The sequence below is a fragment of the Pongo abelii genome, chromosome 2 (genome assembly GCF_028885655.2).
Source record: "Pongo abelii isolate AG06213 chromosome 2, NHGRI_mPonAbe1-v2.0_pri, whole genome shotgun sequence".
NCBI classification, from domain to species: domain Eukaryota; kingdom Metazoa; phylum Chordata; class Mammalia; order Primates; family Hominidae; genus Pongo; species Pongo abelii.
Window position 1 is genome coordinate 91,965,116 of NC_085928.1, and position 15,151 is coordinate 91,980,266.

Genomic DNA, 15,151 nt, shown 5'->3' on the forward strand with positions numbered 1-15,151 from the left:
GTGCATTTCCCAGCCAAGTCTCCAGATGGAATCACCGAAGCAACACATCCTTGACTTAAATGTGACTGTTTAACAGTTATATTGGGTAGGCCATATTTTTCCACAAGGAGGTGGTTGCTTGTCTTAGGAACTTGAGACTCTTAACAGACTTTTGGGTGAGAGCTTTCCAGGATACCACTCTTTCTCTCACACTTCCTGAAGTCACAGAAGTCGGAGACCTAGCTGTAGTGTCAGGAGAAGGGAACGACAGAGTGAACTGTTACACAAGCTCATAGAATGATGAGGTTTGTAGGATGTCTTAGTGCCAATGACTGTCACTAATGAACAATTCCTAAACACAAGGATGATTTATTGTTTGTTTTTGCCTGAGCAGCATCCACTTTCCCTTCTTCTGGTTATCAGCATTCTAATTTGCTTTGGGATAGCTGCCCTTCTTCACTGAACACAGATCACTGGAACTGTTGTGAAGCAATCTGTCCTTCCCCCCATGCCATATCCACTGGCCAAGGAACAGACATGGGACCCAAGCTAGGTCATACAGATGCTTTCTCTGTTGACCCTTGAGCAGAGGGATAAGACTATAAATAACTGATGCTCATTCATTCCAAGGAGACTGTGAATCAATTTATTTTAAGAAGACTGTGGACCTGTTAGTTACACATCCTGAGTTGCTCTAATTTTTGCCTTTCCAAATCTGGCATTACAACCTTTGTTTTGTTCTATTAGCTGCCCAATAACATTCCAGTGAATTCCTTTTTCACATAAATTGGACAGTGTTATCCTCTATGGCTTGCCACCAAAGATGCAGATGAGTATAGTCAGCTTCCTTCCACGACCCACCTTCTCTTTGTAGTCCTGGAACCAGGACACCTCACAGTCCAGATTGGATTTCCCTTTCCAGGATTTTTATTGTCTACCTGAATCCCTCCTTATACTCCTGAGGGTCCTTCAGGCAGCGTGGCTTTTACACATTCAGGGCTCTGCTTTGCTTCTTGAAAAAAAAATTTGGCGGAAGAAAACACTATTCACGCCCCATATTTATATTCAGAATAAAAATATCTTTAGGGTAAGATGGGCTGATACTGGTCAAACAGCTTAGGAAAGAGAGAAGTTAAAAATATAGCACCACAATAGTTTGGATTGTTTTGCTTAGAAAGAGTTCTTAGGAAATAACTTGTTTTTTTTTTTCTCCCCCAGCACTCCCATGATGTAGGAACAAGTTGCTAAATGTAGTCTACTAAAAAAGAGAACATCTCGACCCAGACTTTAGAAAGATAGTTGCCTGAGGCCGGGCGCGGTGGCTCACGCCTGTAATCCCAGCACTTTGGAAGGCCGAGACGGACGGATCACGAGGTCAGGAGATCAAGACCACCCTGGCTAACACGGTGAAACCCCGTCTCTACTAAAAATACAAAAAATTAGCCGGGCATGGTGGCACGTGCCTGTAGTCCCAGCCACTCAGTAGGCTGAGGCAGGAGAATGGCGTGAACCCAGGAGGTGGAGCTTGCAGTGAGCCGAGATTGTGCCACTGCACTCCAGCCTGTGGGACAGAGCAAGACTCTGTCTCAAAAAAAAAAAAAAAAAAAAAAAAGAAAAAGAAAGATAGTTGCCTGAGGCCAAGCAGTGAGATGGGAGGAAGGCTAGCTTCTAGAGTCTAAGTTTAGAAGTCTTTGCTTTGTTAACTGAACACAGATCCTAAAACCTTATACATTTGGGGAAGAAGTTTTCTGTATCTATCCTTTGTTCCTTTCCAAAAATGAATACATATTTCAATAAGGTTGTCCTATTTATTTAACAAGATTCCATATATTCAAATAAAGATGCCGTATATTCAACAAAGTTGTTAGTATAAATAGAAAACAAGGTTACAAATAAGAGAAAAATACAGTAGCTACAAAGATTACTGAGAGAGAAGGCTGGTTCAACAGACATTGAATCTCCTAAGGCCTAAGATGAAAAAGGAAAGGACAATGGATTATATTGTACTGTTGATCTTTAAGAGACATCAGAAAACATACACAACAACTTCCTTGATCAGATTTTCTTTTAAGTTACCTCTTCAACCTTAAATATTGTGAAGTATGTGTTCATAAGCTCTCATATAGGCTCATAAGTCTTAACCTATAAGATCAAGTTCTCATAGGCTAGCACCAGTTGTGTTGCCTAATAACAACTAGAAGCTGCCAGACAACTTCAGTCATGACACAGTTTGTGGAAAAAGAAATGAAGAAAATCAAAACTCTCTGATTATTGTGACTGATTCATAAAAATGCATGACTTTTAGTAAAACTGCCCTCTTGGCCAAAATTTTCTCTCATATAAATTTCTCATATCTTATACATCTATGATCAAATTTGCAGAGTTTCTCTGGGGATGAAGGCAGAACAGGGTTGGAGGTTCTGCCTGAGCCAGCGTAAACATGGGATTTAAGCTGTAGGTCTAGGATTAATTTGAAGAAGACGCACAAGGTCTCTAAGGTTTCCTCTCAAATCTATAAAATTGACATAAGTCAACTGTCTACTGCAAAGGAATATTGTGTTGTAAAAGAACGTACTGATGTTTGCAATTGCATCCCTCGAGGGGTGCTTTGTAGAACTCACAAGTGGCTGCTCTAAGCTTAAAGTACTCATCACATCACTTCTGGTTAGATCAAGGGAAATCAATGGCTTTGGAAGTCAGTGTTATATATTCTGTCCTCTGGGAAAATAAATGCCAAAGTGTCTGCTAGAGAAAAGAGATTTGGGAGTTTTCAGTTTTCCCTATGAGGCCTTTAATGGGGGCTGATTTCCTCCTTAGTTTTTTCCCACCCCTAGTGTTTTGAGGTGAGCCCAAGGAGTGAGAATCCTTCTCCCTCTTCTACATCACTTTTCTGTGGCTGGCTGGCTCCCTCTCCTCCTCGGAGTATAGGGTACTAAGAAGAGCTTTTCCTGAAAAGGAGGGAGTTAAATAATACCAGTTGTAGTAACACTTGGGATAGTTTATCTTACAAAGAGGCTTACTTAAGAAAGAGCCCTTTTCTCCCCTTACTTCACATCATTTTCCTAGATTTCCTTTCTTCTTCCTCCATCCTTCTCCTTACTCATTCCACATTTCTTTCATTCTTTTCCTTCACAGTACTTATCACAAGTCATATATTTCCTTATTCCTTTGTTTGCTTCCCAAGTACATTGGAAGTACCACAGGGCAGGGGCTTGTTGTCAGCAGTGTATTTCCAATGCCAAGCTCATGCCTGGCACCTTGTAGGCACTTAACAAATCTAGGCTGGAGGTACAAATAAAGTGATGTGTTGAAAATGATTTGCAAGGTTCAGATGGTGTCTGTCACTGGCTCTGTGCTTTCACTCAAGCTGGGGAGTAGAAACTCAAATCAACAGAACTCATATTCTATCAAAACTATCACTTATTTGGCACTTACAATACATGAGGAGTTTTATGAACGTTATTTTTAATTCTCCCACACCTGCAAGGCACATGTTGTCATTTCAGGTGGGGGAAAACAGAGGCTCTCAAAGTGTCAGTTTAGCCACAGCTGTTACTGGCTGAGTAGGCATTTGAAGGCAAGTTCGACCCACCCCCATGATGTTGTCTTCTCATAATGTCGTCTTCCCTTCTGAACATGGCCAGATTCCATGCATCCACAACATATAGTTCAACACTACTTCCTTCCAAATGCCCCATGCCAGCTGTTTTTCTTCAAAACTTACTCTTTTTTTTAAATCTATAGCTCTCTTATGATGTCTGACATTTTGTCTACATTGGGTCATCGGTTTCATATTCAGATCCCTTTACTATCCTGGTCGAGCTCCAGCTTATAGCTACAGTCTCATCCTATCTTCCTCTCTCTCCGCATGTTTTGTGGACCAGCTGTACTGGTTTCTTTCTCTCCTTGTAGCAAGCCACATCCTTTTGTTTCCTGGGGACCTTGAACATGCAGTTCCCTCTCTTTGATATACTTCTCCCCAACTTTATATTTAGCTAGAGCTAGCTCCTCTGCATCTCTTAAGACTCGCTTCAAATGTCACCTCCTCAGGGAAGTTTTATTTGATGCTCCTACACAAAGTAAACTTCCCTGTACACTCCTCTCACCCCATCTCTCATTATTCAAGTGCCTGAGTTTTTGTTTTTGTTTTTTGTAGCCTTATCACAAGTAGAAATTCTTTTTTGTGTGTTGTTTTACTTGTTTTTTTTCTTTCTTTCTTTCCCACTAGGATATAACGTCAATGAGGACCAGGATTGTGTCTGTCATGATTATTAGTATACTCTTAGCACCTAAGTATGTGGCTCAGCACAGTACTTGACTCACAGTAGATGTGCAGTCGATCTTTGTTGAAAAATATTGGATCATGTCACTCTTCCATTCAAAACACTCCAATGCTTTACCATTTACCACTCAGAGTAAAAGGCTTACTGTGACTTGCAAGACCTTCACCCCCATCCCTTCAAATGAATGTCTCTGAGTGCACCTACTTTCTTCCCCTTCTCCACTCTAGTTATGCTGGCCTCCTCATGTTCTTCTCACATGCCAAGCACATTCCTGCCTCGGGAACTTTGCATTTGCTGTGCCTTCCTTGGAAACCTTTTCTCTATGGATCATCCTTCTCTTCCTTCATGTCTTTGCTCAGATCTTGCCCTTTGAGATCTTGGCAGGCTTTCCTCTACCAATCTACTCCTCTACAGATCTGTTTGAAATATGAAATCTACCCTGACGGCACATTCTTTCTCTCTCTCTCCCCTCCCACACATACACTCCCTGTCCCCCTTCCCTGCTTTATTGATTATCTTTCTCCAGCTACTAGAGTGTAAGCTTCGTGAAGGCAGGGATCTTTATACATTCTTTTCACTACTGCATTCCTCAGATCCCAGAATAGTACCCAACACGTAGTGGGTGTTCACTAAATATTTCATGAACGACTGTCTTGTCCCTTCTGATCTGCCCCATTGCTTTTCATAGCCTCCAGAGTCCCAGCAGGTCTTCATTTAATATCATTTCAAAGAGTGAAAAAGCCTGACAATAGATATTAAATATGGCATTTTCATTTTATTTTATTTTGAGACGGAGTCTTGCTCTGTTGCCTAGGCTGGAGTGCAATGGCACGATCTCTGCTCTCTGCAACCTGGGTTCAAGTGATTTTCCTGTCTAGTAAAGCCTCTCAAGTAACTGGGATTACAGGCATGAATCATCGTGCCCGGCTAATTTTTTGTATTTTTAGTAGAGATGGAGTTTCACCACGTTGGCCAGGCTGGTCTCAAACTCCTGATCTCAAGTGATACACCTGCCTTGGCCTCCCAGAGTGCTGGGATTACAGGCATGAACCACTATGCCTGGCCTAAATATGATCCTTTCAAAGAGTATACTAGACACACCTCATTAAACTGGAGAAGACCTTCAGCAAACACCTGCAGGACTTTCAGAGAAAATTTAAGCCTGAAATAATGCTGTAAAAGCTTTAGCTTTTTGCTTTCTGTTGTCATTGATGAGTCTGGCTGATCATCAGTTAAACAAAATAATGTCTTCTCTAGCCATCTTTTTTCTCCCCTCATGGCTGACGTCTCTTATGATTTCCCCTCTGCAGACCCACAGTTTCTTTTCGTTATAGATTATCCCTGGGCTAAGGAGCTGGCTTCTGAAGGCGGGGCAATTCTAGCAATCCTTGAGTTGTATAAACTTTTGGATTCGCTCTACCCTTACGAGGGAAAACAAAAAGCGATCAGAAAGAGTTGGAGATGTTTACAAAATCTCCTTTCAAATTCTTCTAAAATTCAAATGTTATAATAAGAAGAGTGACAAGTATAGAATGAATTTATGAAGGTCTTTTCCAACTTTATTCATCCTAATCCAAAAGCTGCATTTCAAGGGTTATTGAAATTGTATGACTTTTAATAACTTCCGGTCATAAGGAATGGGATGGTGTCTTCTTATGTGCCAGCTGGGCTCTGTGATTCCACCATATTAGGCAGAGTTGTCTGAGTGTTTCATCTTTATTTATTATTATTTTTTAAGAAGGAGCCCCTTTTAGTGTCTACAACTTTTTCTTTTTGTAGAACCCTCAGGACCCTTTCCTCCACCCTTTGCATTCTTCTTGTGTGCTCTGCCAACACCTTCAGCTTCTCTCCACAGGAGCACTTACAAGCCTCCGCTACACTTGCCTGTTTCCCCTTCGTGGCCCACCCTCATCTATGAGCTTCTTGACCAGGAATGGCAGGGGTTCAAAAAAATTCATGGAAAAAAGTTAATGAATATAATTCTTTCCTTCTTTTTCTTTCATGAGTGATTTGGGTTGCTAACTTTTACTTGACCTAAATGTGCGTCACACCGTCACTACTCTTCTTAGGTAATTGATGACCGTATAATGTCTCATTTCAACTTTTTAGAATATTTTTAGGCAAAAATACAAGCAGAATCTGCCCTTATCTAATTGCCCTGATTTTTTTTCTTTTTTGAAACAATATGTTAGCACAATTTAAATGCTTCTGAAGGAGTCCTGATAAAGAATTTCTTCTTTGTTTTATAAAGTATGAAAAGTTACATTTTTTAAGGATTAAAGATTTAAAAGCCATGAGTTTCTGTGAAAACTCATCTTTTGTTAGTCACAAATGCCCCAAAAGCCAAATAATTTCTAAATCCTGCTCCAGAATTTGCTTCTGTTCAGCAGTTAGACTGATCAATTTTCAGAAATTGTAGGAGAAAAAAATAAATTCTGCCTCCAAATGATGTTTATAATCTCATATCTAAATTAAAACATGTCGATTCCACAGCAATAGTCACTATGGAAATAGAAACATATAGGCCTCGATTCTAAATCAAGAGAGTGTTTAGCTGGGTGGTATATATTTTCCATCATGTTTTTAAAAAATCTGTTACAGTGTATGCATTTTCAAAGGTCTGGATTTGATAAGCTTTTAAGAAATAGTACATGTATGGGTCAGATTAGAATTAAATGTACTTGTATGGTTTCAAATGTGGTTTATAATGTCCTGCCACATTAATGAAAATCCTATTGAATTATTAAACTTACTTTATGGGATTTTAAAAAATAAAGCAAAAGCACATTTGAAATAAATTCATGGAAGCCTCCATAGAAGACAGATATGCCTAAACATTATCTCCTTTCAAATTCTTCTAAAATTCAAATGTTCTATTAAGAATACTGATAAGTATAGAATGGATTTTTAAAGAGTTTAAATAGAATTGCCACTCACATCTCAATTTACACCTAATTATCAAGCTTAATTTAGTTTTAGAAACTGTTTAAAAATATATTCGCTAGTTTTAAAAATTGTCAGCTTAAAAAAACCCCAAAGGTAATAATAGAAATAATTTATTCTAAAGTTGTATCATGCAAAAAAGGACTTTAAACTTATTTAGAAGTTTTAGAAGTTAAAAAAGGCTTTTCCTCCCTATTCAGATGAATAAACAACATATTTTTATCCTTTTAAACTTTTTTTCTGGCAATTAGTTAACAAATATTCCTTCAACTAATATCTGTGTGCCTACTATGTGCCAGCCAATGTTCTAAAATCGAATGTCACTTCCCAAATCATATAAAACAAACATGTGCTGTGATCATTTTGCTTTAAATATCATAAGCCAAGCATATAACTCTTTTACATAAAATATATAATTATTCTCATTTTAAAATTACATAGTTCCTTTCTTTCAAGGAGCTCAAGATGTTTCTAGAGTCAAAACACATTATCTTCACATTATCCCCCTGAAAATGGAAACCAAGTCCTACCTACCTTTTCTTCCACCAGACATGCTTTTCTAAAAATTAGAAATGGAAAGGAGTAATTATACAGTCCTTGGTGAAGACAGAGTGATACAGCAATTCTGCTAGTTCTTTGCCCAGTAATTGCTCATCAGTTGCAGAATGAGAGTGGCCTAATCTCTCCTTTACCATAAAAAGATCTGTTGCCAATATTCAATTTTCTTTTTATCCTGTCTCTCCAGGTATTGCAGCAGCATCTCTCTCTGCTGATACTTAACTTCAGAAATTGCCCACTTAGATATACTGTGCAGTACCATGTAATGAAATATGTAGGTCAACCCATCTTGTGTATGTGTTCAGAACTTTAGCCATTTGGACATCCTTGTAAGAGTATAGCTTGTCTCATAATTGGTCAGAATGCCAAACTCTTACTCAGTAGGAGCTGACAATCTTATAATCATGACTTCAAACGCATTGAGGATAATGATGAGTGAAATTCAGATGTGTGAGATTTTTTTCCCTCACCCTTGTTCTAATAGGGTTAACTGAGTCATCATTCCACTTGTCCATCTTTTTTGCTCTTTCTATTCACTTCATTTGCCAAAGTACCCCTAAACTTTTCAGAGACGAGACCTGTACCATTAGGATCTTTCCTTGATACTTTATCAACTCATACAGTTATCTGTTTGTTTTTGAGATGGTGTCTACCTGTGTCTCCTAGGCTGGAGTGCAGTGGCGCAATCTCGGCTCACTGCAACCTCTGCCTCCCAGGTTCAAGCTATTCTCCTGCCTCAGCCTCCTGTGTAGCTGGGACTACAGACACGGACCACTGCACCTGGCTGATTTTTGTATTTTTAGTAGAGACAGTGTTTCACCATGTTGGTCAGGCTGGTCTCGAACTCCTGACCTCAAGTGATCCACCCACCTTGGCTTCCCAAAGTGCTGGGATTACAGGAGGGAGCCACCATGCCTGACCATTTTTTTGTTTTTGAATTGAAATGACCAGCTGTTTGGGAGTTACACAGACTCACTCTCTGTTTAATATCACAAATTGCTTAACAAATAATGGATTTGAAGTTTTGCCTGAAATTCTACAAAGTGAATGTGTCATTTAGAACTCTTAGCTGCAAGTAACATGCAAGTGGCTTAACAATAAGGAAACTGATCATTTCATGTTACTAGAAACCCAGAAGTAGGGGCCTCAAGTCTGTTTCTGTGTTCTCTTAGACTGGCCATCCTCTGTGTGAGGTTATCCTCGAGGCTGGTAGAAAGATACTGCAGGAGTTCTGGCCTCGTATGCAGCTCTGAGAATGTCCAGGTGAATAACATTGTTTCTTTGGAGCAAGAAAACATTTTCCAGAAACCCTCTTTGCCAACTTACTCTTCCATTTCATTGGCCAGAATTTTATCACATGTTTAGTCCTAAATCAATCAATGGCAAGGAGAAGGGGATTAGCATGACTGGTTTAGATCAGTTGGTGTGTAGCTCCTAGAATTATCAATTGGGATGGAGCAGCTTCCCTGGAGCACTCAATTCTTGGAAAAAGATGATATGTGAATAAAATTCTGTTGCAGTTAAGTAAGGGGAAGGTGAGTAGTACGGATGTTAGATAACCAGCCAATGGTTTCTGCTACATAGGGTTTTAGGAAAGAGGGCGAGAAAGGTATTTACAAAATCAGAGTGACCTTTTAGAACCAATGGACACGTTTCCCCCGTTAGCAAAAGAAAGGTAGAGAGTGATATATTTATTTTTTGAACTAGAGGGTTCTTTTTAAAATCTAAATCTCAGCACAATACAAACACTGGGTATAGATAGATTGATTTAATGTTGGAAATTCCCACTTAGTGTAAAAATAGAATTTGCCTTTTAAAAAATTTTGGGTTATACACTTAACTTGCTTTGTAAATTAGCAACTGTAAGTAACAACAGAAATAAAGCATTTAACAACCTTTGTGTCCAAAGTTCAAAATATTATCAATGGGGAGAATTAATTAGCTGAAGTCATCTACATACACTTTGTAATTTGTTTTCCTCTAAATTTAATTTGACATTTAGATTAAACTCAGATTTTGAAAAAAAATGTCTTTGATGCTGCTTGGCATATCTTTGTACTACATTATGTGTTGCTGCAGAATTTACAAGATCAACATTTAGATGTCACCAGAGAGACATACATCCTTGTACTGTGATAGACATTATCAGGCACTCCCAAAGTAGCAGCAGCTATTTACATTGAACTTAAATAGACAACTATGGAAATGTCAAGAAGCATTACATTTTTGGAAGTTGGAAACAGAATTAGGCTTTCTGTTTTGAATTTGCATTCAAGTGACCAAAAAGTGTCTTTTGTGTTACAGTGATTTTGTATGAGCAGAGCAGAGACAGAGGTAGCTAGCATCTCAAACCACACATCACAAGGTTTTAGTGCATCATGAAATCAACCTGGGCTCATTATTAGCATTTTTTCTTCTATTATTTAATTTAAAAAGATACATAAAATATCAGCGGACATTGTACATAGAGTAGGTTCATTTCATTTGAACTTAATTTTATTTGTTTTTATTTTTATTTTTTTGAGACGGAGTTTCACTCTTGTCACCCAGGCTGGAGTGCAATGGCAAGATCTCAGCTAACTAAAACCTCCACCTTCCGGGTTCAAGTGATTCTCCTGCCCTAGCCTCCCAAGTAGCTAAGATTATAGGTATGCGCCACCACGCCCAGCTAATTTTGTATTTTTAGCAGAGGCGAGGTTTCACCATGTTGGCCAGGCTGGTCACGAACTCCTGATCTCAGGTGATCCACCTGCCTCGGCCTCCCAAAGTGCTGGGATTACAGGCATGAGCCACCGTGCCTGGCTGTGATCTTAATTTTTTTTTTTTTTTTGAGACAGGGTCTCACTCTGTCACCCAGGCTAGAGTTCAGTGGCATGTTCTCAGCTCACTGCAAGCTCCACCTTCTGGGTTCAAGCAATTCTCCCACCTCAGCCTCCCAAGCAGCTGGGATTACAGGCACGCCCCACCACACTTGGTTAATTTTCTGTATTTTTAGTAGAGATGGGGTTTCCCCATGTTGGCCAGGCTGGTCTTGAACTCCTGGGCCCCAAGTGATCCACCCACCTCAGCCTCCCAAAGTGCTGGGATTACAAGTGTGAGCCACCAAACCCAGCCAAACTTAATTTTATATTATAAAAATTTCAAGCATATACAGAATTAGAGAGAATAGTTTAATGAACTCCCACATACCCATCCCCCAGATCAAATAATTAAGTTTTTACCATATTAGCTTTTTCACATTAGCTTGTTTTTTTTCTTTTATGAAATATATTTTAAAGGGAATCCCAAATATTACATCATTTCTCACCATAGACTTTGCATGTATCTTTAAAAAGTATAAACATTTAAAAAAACCAGTGTAATTATTATGATCACTAGTGAAAATAATAGGCCAGGTGTGCAGTGGCTCACACCTGTAATCCCAGCACTTTGGGAGTATTGCTTGAGGCGAGGAATCTGAGGCCACCCTGGACAACATAGTGAGACCCTGTATCTACAAAAATATTTAAAAAATTCACCAGGCATGGTGGTACATGCCTGGAGTCCCAGCTCTCAGGAGGCTGAGGCAGGCGGATTTCATGAGCCCAGGAGTTTGAGATTGCAGTGAACCATGATCCTCCCATTGCACTCTAGCCTGGGCAACAGAGCGAGACCCCGTTTTAAAAAATTAAGAATTATTATTTGATTTAATGTGATATTCCAGTTTCCCAAATTGACTCTTCTTAAAACACTTTTTACAGGTTTTTGTTTTGGTTTTCGTTTGTTTGTTTGTTTTTGTTTTTGGGATGGAGTCTTGCTGCAGTGGTGCGATCTTGTCTCACTGAAACCTCCACCTCCCAGGTTCAAGCTATTCTCCCACCTCAGCTTCCTGAGTAGCTGGGATTACAGGCGCATGCCACCAGGCATGCCTAATTTTTGTATTTTTAGTAGGGACAGGGTTTCACCATGTTGGCCAGGATGGTCACGAAATCCTGAGCTCAGGTAATCTGCCTGCCTCAGCCTCCCAAAGTGCTGGGATTAAAAAGTGTTGGGATTACGGGCGTGAGCCTCCACGCCCGGCCCAGTGGTTCTATCTGAAAGACAAAACTTGTTTTATTTATATATCTTTCTATATGTCTGTTTGTGGCAAGTCACAGTTGAAATAGATTTCTTAATGTCGGTTGCAGTCAAAAACATTTTAGGAACTCATTGCTGAAGGCATTGACAAATTTTGGCTCAGGAGTTGGGAACAAACTTTTCCTCTTGTAGATACACAGCTTCTACTGATGTCAAAAAAGATACAATAAGGTATAAATTTCAGCAATCTACTGCTTGTTTCTTTTATGTGGGGCTAAAGAAATGCTTTGACATTTTTTTAAATTAGAATTTTCTTATGTTATGAATACACAGCTATTCATTCTTAGTGGCTATGAATTTGACTATTTGTGGTACTTTATTAAGTAACTAAAGACTAGGCACTTTACTAGAGAAGATGCAGTCTCAATTTTAAGAATGTCATCTTCAAGCAGAATGGATTTAGAGCTTTGTCTGCCACTGAAATAGCATTATGTGGGGCAAAATGTCAAGGTCAAGTGTTTAGGTATGTGCTCGATTTATATTCTATTCATCTTCCTCCAGGTCAACAAATTAGAGAACACCAAGAAATTTTAAAAAGTTTTTTTAAGGAACTGCTTTTTGTTTTGTTTTTTGAGATGGAGTCTCACTCTGTCACCTCAGTGGTGCAGTTTTGTCTCACTGCAACTTCCACCTCCCAGGCTCAAGCGATTCTCCCGCCTCAGCCTCCCAAGTAGCTGGGATTACAGGCGCCCACCACCACGCCCAGCTAATTTTTGTATTTTTAGTAGAGACGGGGTTTCACCATGTTGGCCAGGCTAGTCTCAAACTCCTGACCTCAGGTGATTTGCCGGCCTAGGCCTCCCAAAGTGCTGGGATCACAGCCGTGAACCACTGTGCCTGGCCTAGAAACTGTGTTTGTAAAGGTCCATTAAAATATCAGCATTGTGTGTTTTCAGCCACAGGACCTTTGCATATGCTTTTCCAACTGTCAGTAATTAACTTCCTTGCCCACTGCCACTTCTCAAAGTTTTTCCTTTTCTTCCTTTAAACCTCAATCGCCCCTTCCCCAGCAAAACCTTCCCTGACCTTCCTAAGTCATATTCCCCCATTATGTGCTTCAACCATCATGGGCCACTCCTTTATAAAACTTATTGGTGTTGCATTTCTACATTTCTCTGTTGCAGTAATTCAACTAATATCTATTTCCCTTCCATTGTAAGCTCCATGAGAGGGGGACTGTCTTTTCTTATCATCCAGCCTCAGCACCTAACACAGTTGAACTCAACAAATATTTGATGAATTAATGAGGTGCTGACTAATGGACTGAATGCTGTCACTTGTAAAGCAGTTAAATATGCAGGTTGACAATATCTTTTTCTTTTTCTTTTTTTCTTTTTTTTTGAGACCAAGTCAGTACTCTGTCACCCAGGCCAGAGTACAGTGGCCAATCTCTGCTCACTGCAACCTCCACCTCCCAGCCTCAAACAATTCTCCTGCTTCAGCCTCCCAAGTAGCTGGGACTACAGGTGTGCACCACCACATTCGGCTAACTTTTGTTTTAGTAGAGACAGGGTTTCACCATGTTGTTCAGGCTGGTCTCGAGCTCCTGACCTCCCAAAGTGCTGGGATTACAGGAGTGAGCGAGCGACCATGCCTGGCCTAACAATATCTTTATTTTATTTATTTATTTTGAGATGTAGTCTTGCTCTGTTGCCCAGGTTGGAGTGCAATGGCAAAATCTCTACTCACTGCAAGCTCCACCTCCCCGGCTCAAACAATTCTCCTGCCTCAGCTTCCCGAGGAGCTGGATTACAGGCCTCCCACCACCATGCCCAGCTAATTTTTGTATTTTTAGTAGAGACATGGTTCAGGCTGGTTTCAAACTCCTGAACTCAAATGATCCGCCCACCTTGGCCTCCCAAAGTGCTGGGATTACAGGCGTGAGCCACCGAGCCCAGCGACAATATCTTTATAATTAACCATCATTGTCTTTCTTTCCATTTAATTTTTTAATCCCAAGATTCCAAAGAAGTGGGTCATGAGTAATTTATTACATGCCATAGTTACGCTGTTTTTTTTAATGATGTTTAAAATAATCTGGCTTTAGTGGGGCAAGTTTTATAAGTTGTGAAAGGGGCTTATAGATAATGACTGTTTTGCAAGGCTACAAGAGAACTCAATGGTTCAAGATGTATTTTATGCCAGGAGTGGTGGCTCACACCTGTAATCCCAGCACCTTGGGAGGCTGAGGCGGGTGGATCACTTGAGGCCAGGAGTTTGGGACCAGCCTGGCCAAAATGGTGAAACCTTGTCTCTACTAAAAATACAAAAAATTAGCCAGGCATTTTGGCTTGTGTCTGTAGTCCCAGCTACTTGGGAGGCTGAGGCACAAGAATCGCTTGAACGTGGGAGGCAGAGGTTGCAGTGAGCTGAGATCCCACCACCGCATTCCAGCCTGGGCGACACAGCGAGACTCTCTCAAACAAACAAACAAAAAAAGATGTATTTTTAAAAATAGGTAAGCTACTGAGAAACTTGTTATCATTCTCAAAGCTATGATGTATATTAGAGACATGGATGAACGGTGTGGAATCATTGGATAAAGTCCACCAGCTTTAGGCTGGCACACAAGGCCATCCACAATCTGGCTCAGACAGCCTCTCCAGTCTCAATTTCTGCTACTCCTTACTTCAATTTTTATGCTCTAACAATAAAGACCTATTTGTTCTTCACGTATGCTGAACGATTTCATGGTTTCTCGCTGTTAGCTCTGTTCCAAAGACCAACCCTATTCCAATTTTCTCAGTTAATTTCCTTATACTAAAAAAAACCCACACATATATTCATGTATTACCTGTGAAAGAGTAAAGTGTTACAGAAAAAGGTGAGGTCTCCTTTGACAATCCACCTCCTTTTGTACTCTTTAACGTAAAAATAGATTATCTCTTTGGAAGACACATGGTCATACTGTGCATGTATATTTTTAATAGAAATAATATATTGAATCATTCTGCAAATTGCCTGTTTTACTTAAAAGTGTGTCATGGAGAGACATATGTCTTGGTAATACGGAGGTCCATATTACCATGTATAGATGTACTTCATGCCTTATAACTACTACATGGTGTTCCGTTGTATGTCTGGACAATGGGTTTTTACATTTTTTAAGTTTATTCTTATTTTTTAGTTCTTTACACATTCAGAGAAACTTCTCCAGTAATGACCTATAGAAATGATCCCTTTGACTCAATAGGCCAGTTTTTAAAAAAGAAATGATCACTGAAAGTATATTCTTGACAATGGGGATTTTACTCATTTCTGTGCTGAGGATA